This window comes from Protopterus annectens, chromosome 6.part0 (assembly GCF_019279795.1).
Source record: "Protopterus annectens isolate FY-2018-M chromosome 6.part0, PAN1.0, whole genome shotgun sequence".
Classification (NCBI taxonomy): Eukaryota; Metazoa; Chordata; order Ceratodontiformes; family Protopteridae; genus Protopterus; species Protopterus annectens.
In genome coordinates, this window is record NC_056737.1 from 1249311097 (window position 1) to 1249323615 (window position 12519).

The following is a 12519-nucleotide window of genomic DNA, read 5'->3' on the forward strand; positions in this document are numbered from 1 at the left end:
GTGTGATTGCTATGGTCCATGTTATACACATATATGAACACTTCAACCACTGTATACGAGATACCTATGGAATCCCAAAACCACACAGTTCTGACGCACACAGTACTGGGCCCAGACTCCCATACCCCACATTACCGACAGCGACCGTAACTCGTGAAAGTAACATGAACATGGAACACACACACGCACTCACAGACACACTGCTACCCACCACATCCAAACAAACCATCCTACACTACATATGAGCAGGTGGGCAAGCCCCCCTACACCCCCCATGTAGGTGTCTGCACCCCCCACCTCCAGTTTAATATTCTACCTCCCAGATCACGCAGATGCACAAAGCTAACCCACACATTACAGTCTCCCAAGAACACACACCACACTCAGAACACACACTTACACACACCACAGCCCTCAGAAACACAGTTATACACAGTAACCTACCTGAACCGCAACACCAGAAGCACTGACTAACTATCCCTTAACATTGTGATTTTAAACCTCGCGCATCTGGTGTTTCGGTACTGTGTTCTTTCTGACCTTAAGCCTCAGGATTACGGGCGTCGGTATGTAAAGCAGTCGGTATGTGGTAGGTATCCCATTTATATGTACCTCCATGGTTATGTAGATGTTGTTAACCTATCTATATATTTACATATATATATATGTATATCCCTATATATTGACATATATCTCTCTGTCCCTCCCTCTCTCTCTCTCTCTCTCTCTATATATATATATATATATATATATATATATATATATAGGTTTGTCCTATTTCCACACATTCCTATTTTTTGTGTTTTATCCTGTCAGTATACAGAACTGCCATTGGTACATCTCAGGTAGCTTAGTGGTATGTTATTGTGAAGATTGTGTACATGGTTGCATGTTCTAATCCTGGCAGTGTTATTTTACCTCTCAGAGCAGGCACTGGTAGTGCAAGGGTGATTAACGCACATTTCAACGGTTGTGTGTTGCACATGTTTATTATTCTGTGGAAAACTACCTATATATGCAAGCTGTGTTTAAGGTATACTATGTAACATGTAAACATCTGAGAAGATTCCTGTCGGATACTCCCCATTATTTGGAACTACATCCCTGATTACATTATACAAAACCCCTCACTAACACTTCAGGGTATCCTTGCAGAGTTGGTGGGGAACAGTGGATACACCCCAGGGATCCCACAATTGGCTCTGCTCCATAGATGGACAGTTAGTTAATCGATGGGGTGGCGACAGCAGACACTTTTTGCCTATGCTTATGAGTGGCCTCGGCAGTTGGGCATGTACCTACCTATGTATCTATGAACCTCTACATACAGTATGTACACATGCTGATAGCTTAATTTACTGTTCAGGTATTGACTTACCCTGTGCCAATGGCGGTTTTATGTACAATAGTTGAGGGCTACCTATGTAGGATGCATACAATAGACCACCTATACATGACAATTTACAGGTGGTCGTGTGTGTGGGCCATCCATGTTTGCTGTGTGTGCAGGTGGAGAAGGGTGTCAGTCCATGAGTGCCTACACTGTCAGTGTGTGTGCTATATGTTCCCTCTTTGCCAAGGCATGGGCATACTGGGCATGCCTCCGTCTGCCTACTGGGGCTAGCACAGGGTGTTCGTAGTCTGAGTCCCTCTGTGCCTGTGGGTTGCTTGGCAATGGTGGTGGGCTGTGAGGGCCTTCACCATTCTGTCCCTGCTGCAGCTGTTTCTGCAGGATCATATTGTGTAGCATGGCACATACTATGAAGATGTGGGCCCACGTGCCTGGAGAGTACTGCAAGGCTCCACCAGATATGTCCAAGCAATGGAACCGTGATTTCAGCATCCCAAACATTCGGTCTATGATGATTCTGGTTTGTGTGTGCCTCATTATGGCATTCCTGCATGGCTGTGTGTGCATTTCTGATGGGAGTCATCATACACAGTTCCAGTGCATAGCCAGCATCACCCACCAGGTGGCCATATGGGATGTCCCCCTGGCAAATACCTGATACAGCTGTGAGGCATGCCAGATGTGGGAGCTGTGATATCTTCCAGGGCTGCCAGCACACACATCCATGATAATGCCCTGGGCATTGCACACAACCTGGCAGTTGATGGAGGGGTATCCCTTGTGTTTTATGTAGTGCCTACCCTGCTCACCGGGTGGTGACTTGATGTGTATGTGCATGTAGTATATTGCACCCAGTACCTCTGGGTAGTCTGCCACATGGTGGAAGAGATGCATATTGCTGGCCAACCCTTCTGCATTTGGGGGAAGTATATGTGCTCATTGGCATGTGGTAACATGGCATCAAGGAACTGGTGGAGTACCCTGGATGCTGATGCCTATGAGATCCCCATGATATCCCCAGTTGGCCTTTGGAAGGTACCTGTGGCTAGTATTCTCAAGCTTACACATACCTTTGTGTCCGCTGGGATAGGTTCCCCTCTGTTACTTCTGGCTCTGAGGTGTGGCCGGCACAGCTCAACAAGTTGCTGTATGATGACCCATCCACCCTGTAACGCTCTACTATCTCCAGATCATGTAGCCCCTGGTAGGTTACCCTGGGTCTGAATACTCTTCTCCTCCTCCGGTGCCTTAGATGGTTGTCAGCATCATCCTCCACACCATCGTCAGTCTCCAACACATGCTGGTAAATCAAAGCTATTGCTGCCCTTAACATGTACATATTAAAAGTTCCCTGTCTGTATACACCAATGGTGCAGAGTGTCTGGGAATACACAAGTGTGTGTGTGGGGCTTTCACACCTTATACTATTGTGCAATGGATGATACTGGTATAACTGGGTGCGTTTGTGCAATTCCAGCTGTGGGGTATCTTAATTATTGGTTTTACAGCAGGTACTGCTATTGTGGGGCCTTTGGTGCTGGCTTACACTTGGCTGCCATGATTCATCTATTGCCCTTTACTTCAATTTTCAACCCGATTCCCCTCCCATTGTCAGGCATGCATCCAGCTGCTGGCTTTCTTGTTTTGTACTTTTCCAACCCAGGATTGTGTAGCGAAATGTGTTATGTAGCTGATCTACTACAGGTTTGCTTTGTTCTGCTGTGACAGTTGTCTTTTCTTTGCAGTACAGCACCTCCCCTTTCCTGTTCTGCAGGTAGCTGCTAGCAGCCTTGTTAGCTGTTGTCAATGGCCCACTGTGAGTTCCTAGGTGTTAATTACTCATTTGTACTCCAATTACCATGCTGCAACATTTCCTTATTGTCTTCCCATATCCTTCCTGTGTCAGCTGTATTGTGCACCGCACACAGCCATTTACCTGGTTTTGAGTGCGTTTTCATCCACGTTCACATGCACTTTTGGTTATCTTGTGTGCTCTCAGCTAAGCAAAGTTATGGCTACTTCCACACCCTTATCCTGCGGCTTTGCTTAGCAACAGGCAATCCGGATTAGCAATGATCCAATGTGCTTACAGCTACGGTGGCGCACCCCTCTCTTGGTGTTATGTTTACCTCCAGGCCACTCCTCTGTGTTGTACCGCTACGCCGTGTGGTACATCCTTATGCTGGCAGGGCATTTGCAATTCAGTATTACTTGACTCATTTGCATGGCATTGACTACTAATTCCTAGTTACCACACAGAACACTGCCACAGACCCTTAGCAACCCTTACGCCATGGTTGTGCTGTAGCATGAGTGCCATTGACTATTATGGGGAATTCATGAATTGTGTTACATTGCAGTTTTATGACATCTAAATATATTTTCCTTGTGATCCTGTTTGCGCACAGATGCACTGCGGTTTTACTTTGCGTTAGTGTGGCCATGACATTAAATGTTATTTTTTATGTGTTGTGCATGTTTTGTTATGCCATTGGCTATATATTTAGCCATTGGCATATATTAACATTATAATACATAAGTTTGGTCTGCTTTCATGGCTCCAATTTTATGTCTGACAAAGTGTAAACCGTTTTTTATTCTTTACATTTCTTCATGCTTATGCTACGCCTGCACCACTTCATGAATCGCTATATACCTTCATTTGCATGCTACACTGCTGTGCATGGGGTAATTAGCATAAATGCACCAGGAGCTGCGCAGCTCTGGTGTACACTGGTAGTGCACATGGAAACGGCTCGTACCTGAATCGCTCAGTGGCCATATTTGGCGCTAGATCACCGATGCTACTCCAGCGCCTGGCGCAAGCTTTATGAATCCCAGGGATAAAGTAGCATTAAAAACATACTTCCTTAACAAACTCAAATGCCAATGCAAATCAGGCAAACCACCATAACACCAGCACCACTTAATTTCTAACCCAGTTTTATATTTGAAAAATAATTTTCTACCAGACTGCATCACAGCTCTAGTAACACAAAAACTGTTTCTGCAAGAACTGCCATGTTTCTCATGCAATACCATAAAGAAACAATTCAAGATTTTTGTACTATACTACCATCTGTTATGTAAGTTTATATAAGTTCTGATATACACTAAGTTTTATATTGTCTATATATATTATATTTTTATAATCTTTTAACTTTTGCTTATTTTAGCTATTTAGGTTTTTTGTCTACTGTTTATATTTGACTGTTAATTGTGGAGTTTTTCTCCCTGGGCCTCCACTGAAAATGGGTTCCTGACCCAGTGGACTTTCCCGGTCAACAAATGTCAATAAATAAATATTTATTTATTTATTTAACATTTGTTAACCAGGAAAGTCTGACTTGGAATGAAGCCAATTTTCAGCGGAGGCACAGGCAGAAAGACTCCAGACGCATGTCTTTGTAATGTGGGATGAAACCAAAGCACCCAGAGGAAACCCACACGAATGCAGGGAGGACATGCAGACTCTGCACAGAAGGTACTCCAACTGAGAATTGAACCAGAGAACCTCTTGCTGTGAGGCGACAAAACTACCACTGCACCACTGTGCCGTCCAATAAAAATAATAATAAATAAATAAACTAATAATAATACTATTATTATTAATAATAAATAAATAATAATAAATAAATAAATAAACAATAAATAAAATTAGTCCTAGGGCTGATATAAGTGGGACACCATATAATACAGTGCCACTTATTAGTTGGTGCTTAAAAGTAGGGAAGGGAGGAAATAGAGGGGTTAATGAAAGAGTAAAGGGTAAGTTCAGGTAGGATGATTACAATAGCAGGTCCAGGTGCTGTTAAGGTATATTTTGAGAGTTTTCCTGACTTCATGAATGTGGGTAATATTTCTTATAGTTATGTGAAGTTTGTTCCGTGCAAGAGTAGGAAAGTATTTGCCAAGATTCTGTCCAAAAGATTTTTTTGGTTTGTGAATCTGTAACAGACATTGGTCAGAGCTTCTGAGTGAGCAAGAGGGCTTATAGAGAGAGAGAGAGAGAGAGACAAGTGAGAAGATACTGGGACAGAAAAAGGACTTATTAGGACAGACTGGATAACAAGTAGCTGTATAAATAAGAGATGGTTAGGAAACTCTAACCAGCTGAGTGTCTGGAGAGCTTGATAATGGTGGGACCTGGAAGGAAGACTGGCAGCAAATCTTGCACCTTCATTGTAGGTGGATTCAAGTTTGGAGAGTAATGAGGTCTGTAGGTTAGTTAGGATTTGGGAGTTGTAGAAGAGCTTGGGGAAGAAGGTAGGCTTGCAAGTGAGGTACGGGAGTTAGGTGTGAGGAATCTTTTGTTTCTGTACAGATCGAGATTATGGAGAGTTTTCTTAATACTATAGGGTACATGGAGGTCAAAGTTGAGATGGTCATTGATTATTGCTCCAAGGAGCTTAGTGTGGGTATCAAGTATTATAGTAGTGTTATTTAGGTAGGAGATGGTAAACAAGGATTTAAGATGATAGAGAGATTCTGGGAGGAAGAGAAGAAATTTAGTCTTTTTAGGGTGAAGTATGATTTGGTGGTTAGCAAGCCAAGTTTCAGTGAGGTTAAAAAATGTTTGAGTCACAGTTAGCAGGTCACAGGGGTTGTCAACAATTGAGAATATAGTGGAATCATCTGCGTACTGTAGGAAGGAAGATTGAGGGCATGATATGTAGAATTGGTTGGTTAATATGTTAAAAAAGAGGGAGCCTAAGACAGAGCCTTGGGAGATGCCCATTTTGCAAGGGAGAAAAAGAGATAGAGCAGAGAACCATTTTACAGATTGCTGTCTTGTCTGTCAGGTAGCTGTTGAACCAGGAAATAGCTGTAGGAGAGAGCTTGAGTTGGGAAAGTTGGAGAATAGGATGGGGTGAGAGATAGTATTGTCGGCTTTAGAGGGATCTAAAAACAGGCAGGACACTAATTTATTATTGTCTCTTGCTAGAGAGATGGAGTTGGTAAAGGAAAGAAGTGCAGTAGTGATGCTGTGGTGGGAGCTGAAGCCATGTTGGGTAGGTGGGATCAGGTTTTCTTGAGTGAGGTAAGCAGTGATTTGTTTGTGAACACAGTGCTCGGGAATTTTGGAGAGGGGAGAGAATATGGCAGTGCGTTGATAGTTATAGAACTCTACTGAATTACCACCTCTGTGGATGGGTAGGCTGTGGAATTTTTCCAGAGAGTGGAGAGAGTGGATGGAGACTGGGCATGCTATGGAGTTTTCAGCAGCCTTTAGAAAAAGAGATGGCAAGCTGTCAGTTGAAGGGGAGCATGGTTTACGTTTGAGAAGTTTTTTAATGTAACTGGTTGGAACGGGATTTAGTGATAATGGGTTATTTTGAGTTGGGCGGTAGAACATGTGAGGTGGGATGGGTGGGAATTTTGCATATGATTACTGATGCTATTTATGAAGTATGTGTTGAGCATAGATGCAGTTTCTAGGGGTGAGTAATTGGGGCATGGTTTTGGGGTAGTAGGATTACCAGGGTGGAGAATTTTATTAACAGTATTCCAGAATTTATTAGGGTTTTTGAGTTATGTAGATTGGGGTGCAAGGTAGAAATTTTTTTTGTCAATATTAATGTGTTTTTTGGATAGAATTCAGAGTTTCCTATATATTTCATAGTGTGTGGGAGATTTGGTCTTGGTCCAGGGTTTCCAGGCTGAGTCTCTTTTTATAATAAGAGACCAAGTTGAGTTGGTGAGCCAGCTGGAAGAGAGGGATTTGACTCTCAGTTCAGGCAGGGGGAAGGGATTCCAGTGTATTTAGGAAGATTGAGTTGAACTGGAGAACAGCTTCATCAAGAGGTAAGGATGTGAGGAAGTCCCAGTTAATAACAGAGAGAGAATTGTTAAATGTATCAGGGTTAAAGTTGTTTAGCCTGCGGCACTCTTCGAATTTATGAGGTCTGGAGAGGTGGAGAGAGTATCTTAGGACACGTATGGCAGAGTGGTCACTAATAGAGACAGGAAGGGATACAGGATGGTGACAGATGTTAGGTTTGGAGACAAGAACCCAGTCAAATGTTGAAGTGGTGTTAGTTGGTTTATGAAGAAAAGTAGGAGAAGAGATGAGTTGTGAGTAACCATAGAGCTTTATGCTCATGGTAGGGGAGTTGGAGGAGAGAGGAAGTCAGTTGATATTAACATCACCTAGTATTATAGTTTCATTAGTTATGTTATCAGACATCCAGTGGAGAATCTTATAAGAGAGGTATGTTCTCACCAGGAGTTAAGCAGATAGCAACCATAGTGAGGCTTTTGTGGTTGTTAAGTTTGCTATTGGCGATGCTAAATTCAGCTGGTTGAAAGGAGGGGGGAGGATTTGTTAGTGGGGATAAGTTTAGGAGGTCAGAATACATAATAGCAACACCTCCACCCTTTTTATGAGTTTTGTCAAGGCGTAGAATGTTATAACCATGGGGCAAAAATTCACTGTCAGAGTTACAGGGCTTAAGCCATGTTTCTGAGAGAGCTATAAGGTTGGAGAGTGTTGGGCTATCCAGGAGTGGAATTTAGTTATGTTGTTATGAATGCTGTGGATGCTGATAGTTAAAGGAGAGTTGTTTTGGACTTGGGTTTGGACTCTGTAAGAATGCTTGTGTAGGACTGGTAGGAGTAGCAGAGTTAGAGTGTGGACTGGGATGAGATGAATGCCACTGGAGAGTTGAAGGATGTTGCAATGATGGAAGAGAAGCGATTTAAGTAAGTAAGTGTAGATAGCAGTAACTTTGTGGTGACCTGTCTGTCTTTATCCAAAACACCATGAACTATAGACCAACTGACTACAACAGTTGTCTTGAACTCCATTGTATGCCAATATTAGTAAATAAGACCTTATACCATATCCTGGATCACTAGAGAACCCCACGCATGGCAGCTGCAAATCACATAGCATATCTTAATAACCCAAGTACTTTAACTCAAAGAAACTTTAACTACCTAACTACATCTGCATTAGCAGAGGCACCTACAACTCTAGGAATAAATGTGCAACACTTCCTAAATGTTATTACTGCAAAATAATTCAATAAAGTTATACCTTTCCCCACAAGTGACAGAAAAATTGTAGCTCCTGTTCTCATGAACACAGAACCTGTCTGCTCCTCACCCATTGTTCTAACCTCACTTGTCAATTCAGATCACCGTGCTTTTGTTATTCACTATCACATCCTGGTATATGTCAAGAACCAGATCCAGTCCCCAAGACAAATGTCCTTGCACTCCGTGAGTACTTGAGATCACCAAACAGTCTCTCACCCTTTAGTGAACATATGACAAATGCTGCTGCATATATTCCAAGTCTATACTCCCATTTCACCTATTGCATAGAGAGGTTCATATCACTCTTTACCACAACTAAAATGCCAAGTCTATGAACAAACACACCTAGTAGAAATCAGCTATAGATAAACATTACGATAAATGGAAAGTCCTGATAACCATAAAGAATAGAACAAAAACTTACTGTACTAAAATCAATTGCAAAGAAGTTAATAATGAATTCAGGAGCAAGTTCAATTCGTGTTGAACTAATTATGATGCAATACATGCTATGCCATCAAATGAAAATCATAAGCTATTCTTTAATTATCTAAATAGCTTTAGAAATACTACCCAGGACTACCTTGTGTTTATCATTACAGTCATCACCAATTAAAAACATAAACTTCCCTGCAGATAAACTCAGCTCTAACTTCTCTCTGTTTCTTTCAAGCTCAGTAATACAAAGTATAAAGTCCATAGTACCCTTAGCATTTTCCTCTGAACAGATATTTAATGGGATCGTAAAGACCAAAAATACCAGGTTTCTGTGGTTAAGATATGATACCAGACTTTTATATGATCAGCATGAAATATGCCCTATCAGACTGGATATATAGCAGATGCCTGATGGATAGCTGTAATAGTTCTCTTACATAAGGCAGCTCCCACCTCTGGCAACTATACACATATCAGCTTCCCCTACCCAATTGCAATGTCCATCATTGTGGACATTGCAATCCTCAGTACCATAGAAATCTGTAGCTGTAAAAGGTAGCTCATGCCAATTTAACCTAGCTGATTTTTTGAAAGAGGCACAAAAACCACTAGATCAGGGCAACTATATACACAGCTTATCTCGATTTATCTAATACATTTCACACCATACTCACTCTGACATAATTTTCAAGCTAATGCTTTTGGCACCATACTCACTCTGACAAACTCAATGTAAATCCCCTAAGTAAGCCACTAGATTACCAACTGGCTCAGTGACTGGCACCATTATATTAGAGATAATACCGCACTAGCATCAAAGAGATTTGTCACTAGTGATATACTCAAGTGCTTGGTTTGGGGACCATTTCTTTTTGGCATCCACCTCCCTGATCATCAATAGGGCATTAAAGGCCTCTGAATAACCAAGTTCTTGGGTGACTGGAAGTTTAGTGCCATTGCCTTCCACTCTGAAGACGCTAATATCAAATAAATGGCCCCACCCTTAAAACAAACACTGTCATTACATTTTAGATACCATCAAGGATAATAAGCAATCCTTTTACTATCATGTACCATCTGTCTTTCTACCTTAACTAGCTGTTTACAAAGGGTATCTTCTCTTGGTTAAAAGAGGTAATATCTCCCACCGCTAATGCACCATTTGTTATGTACTTATCCAAGAACTTTAGATCATTTCAAAACTTGTAGTGGTTCCTCATTAAAATATCTTGTGTATCAGCTCTTTAATTTACTCATATTGTCTAAAAGCCCTGGTTCTCTCTTCTATGTATTTTATAGACCCCTATGGAGTGATCTATGGGTGGCCAACACAACTGTGAACAACTCAGTCTTGTTTTATCTACCCCATATCTGTAAAGTGACCTTAACACAAATACAAGATCAGGGGCTGCAAACCTGTACTGCAACCTTAAAAAGACTTGGTGTGACAGATATCGCTTCAAAATAACTGCCCACCTCTGAAACACACTCCCACTTTCATACAGCAAAACATTTCCACTCACACAGAGAAGGAAGACATGGATTTTATACACTGGATACCCAAGATATTTTCAAATCCAGCTTAGATAAATGAATGAATGAATGAATGAATGAATGAATGAATGAATGAATGAATGAGAAATTGCAAATTTGCCTCTATCCTGGACCCCTATCCCTAATGGATTTGTGAACTAGACGGGTACACTAGTGGGATTGCAATGGCTATTTAAATGTCTTAACTGGTCTAATGCCTAGCCATAACGTATAAAATTGTGAAGCTATTAACAGTTATTTGCACCTAATAAAACACTTTTTGATAAGGAAATTATTTTAAATTCATTTAAATAACATTTACAGTATTTACATGGTTAAATCTTCTGTAGTCTTGTTTATATTAGAGTTGTCTGAATTCAGATTATGGTACTTTAAGATTTTGATCAGTCAGTTGAGCTCCTTTGTTTCTGTAAATTTATTTGATATGTTTTCATGATTCTTCTCATTAGCTACCATGTGTCAATACTGAATTTTCTTTGTGTGCACTAGTGTGTTGTTTCCCATTATATTTAATGTAACTACATACAAAAAAATCAAACTGTTTACTTCTTGTCTGCATATTCCAGGGTTACTTGTCACTTCAAATAGGTTCATAGGTTGGTACTAGGCTATCAGCCCTAGGGCCTATACATGCCTAGCCATAAAAATTCCCTGGATATTTCTTCCCACAATATTTACTTCTCTGGACCCCTGTCTAGCAGGGAGACTGACATGATCCCTGGGGAGAATTTCCTATCTCCCATCCAGTCATCAAGGTTCCTTTTGAAGAGGGCCAAGGAGGCACTCTGCTTGACATGTATGGGCAGTCTATTACAGAGTATGGGGAGTCTTTGGGTCAGGAACCTATCCCTCCAGCATGTTTTGTTCATTGCGATGACAAGGTTTAGATCCCTGGAGTATGTGGCTCTGAGGGATTGGGATTTCTTTAAGTGGAGCATGTTCAACAGTTTAGGGTTTGACATGGCCTTGTATGTTAAGCAGAGATTGCCTCTGAGTAGACAATATGCCACAGAGTATAGCTGGAATTGTTTTAGACGGTCAGCATATGGCATCTGCTTTAGGTCTGTGATTCTTTTAGTGAGGTATTTCTGTGGCCTTTCCAGCTGTTGCAGATGTCTTGTGAGGTACATACCAAATGGGGCATTATACTCTATAATGGGTCTAATGAGGGATGAGTACAGTGTGACAATGACCTCCTTTGTTCTGGATGAAATGCCCTTAGTGATGAGGTGTGCCATATAGAAGGATTTCTTGACTGTTGTGTTGATGTGGTTATCGAAAGTGAGACCACTGTCCACCTGTGTCCCTAAGTCTCTCATCATACTTTCAGTGTTTGGTGTACTGCCACCTATGTGGTAATTCATGGGTACATGTTTTTTTCCAAAGGGGATAACTATACCTTTCTTGGCATTAAGCTTGAGCCCATGGCTCTGGCACCAGGCATCTGTTTCTGTAAGGCCTTTTTGTAGAATATCCACATCATTTGGGGATTCAATAATGGCTCCCAGTTTACAGTCATCTGCGAACTTTGTTAGCCAGAGTCCCTTAGTGTTGGCCTGTACTTCAGAGAAGTAGATGCCAAACAAGAGTGGTCCCAGAACTGAACCCTGAGGTACACCACTTGTCACTTGTCTGGAGCTGGATTTGGAGTCGGCTACTTTTACAGTCTGGGTTCTGTCAGTAAGTCAGTTGGCAACCCATCGAGTGACGTAGGGATTTATGCCCAGCTTAGTAAGTTTATCTATGATTCCAGAGTGGGGGATGGTGTTGAATGCCTTGGAGAAATCCAAATAGGCTGTGTAGACCACCTTACCCTCGTCCACAGCTCTGGAGACTAATTCAAAGAAGTCAGTCAGGTTCAGGAGACAAGATCAGCCTTTCATAAACCCAAACTGGGTGGAGTCCAGTGTTTGAAGGTTTCCAATGTCTTTGTTTATAAGTTCCATGATAATGTGTTCCATGCCTTTGCATATCAGGCTCGTCAGACTGATGGGACGGTAGTTCCTGGGATCCAAGGTAGATCCCCCCTTGTGGAGTGGGATAACTGTAGCTGTGCTCCACTCAGTGGGCATGAAGCCTGAGGTGAGGCTATAATTAAACATGACACTTAGGTGAGGTGCCAGTTCATTTTGTAG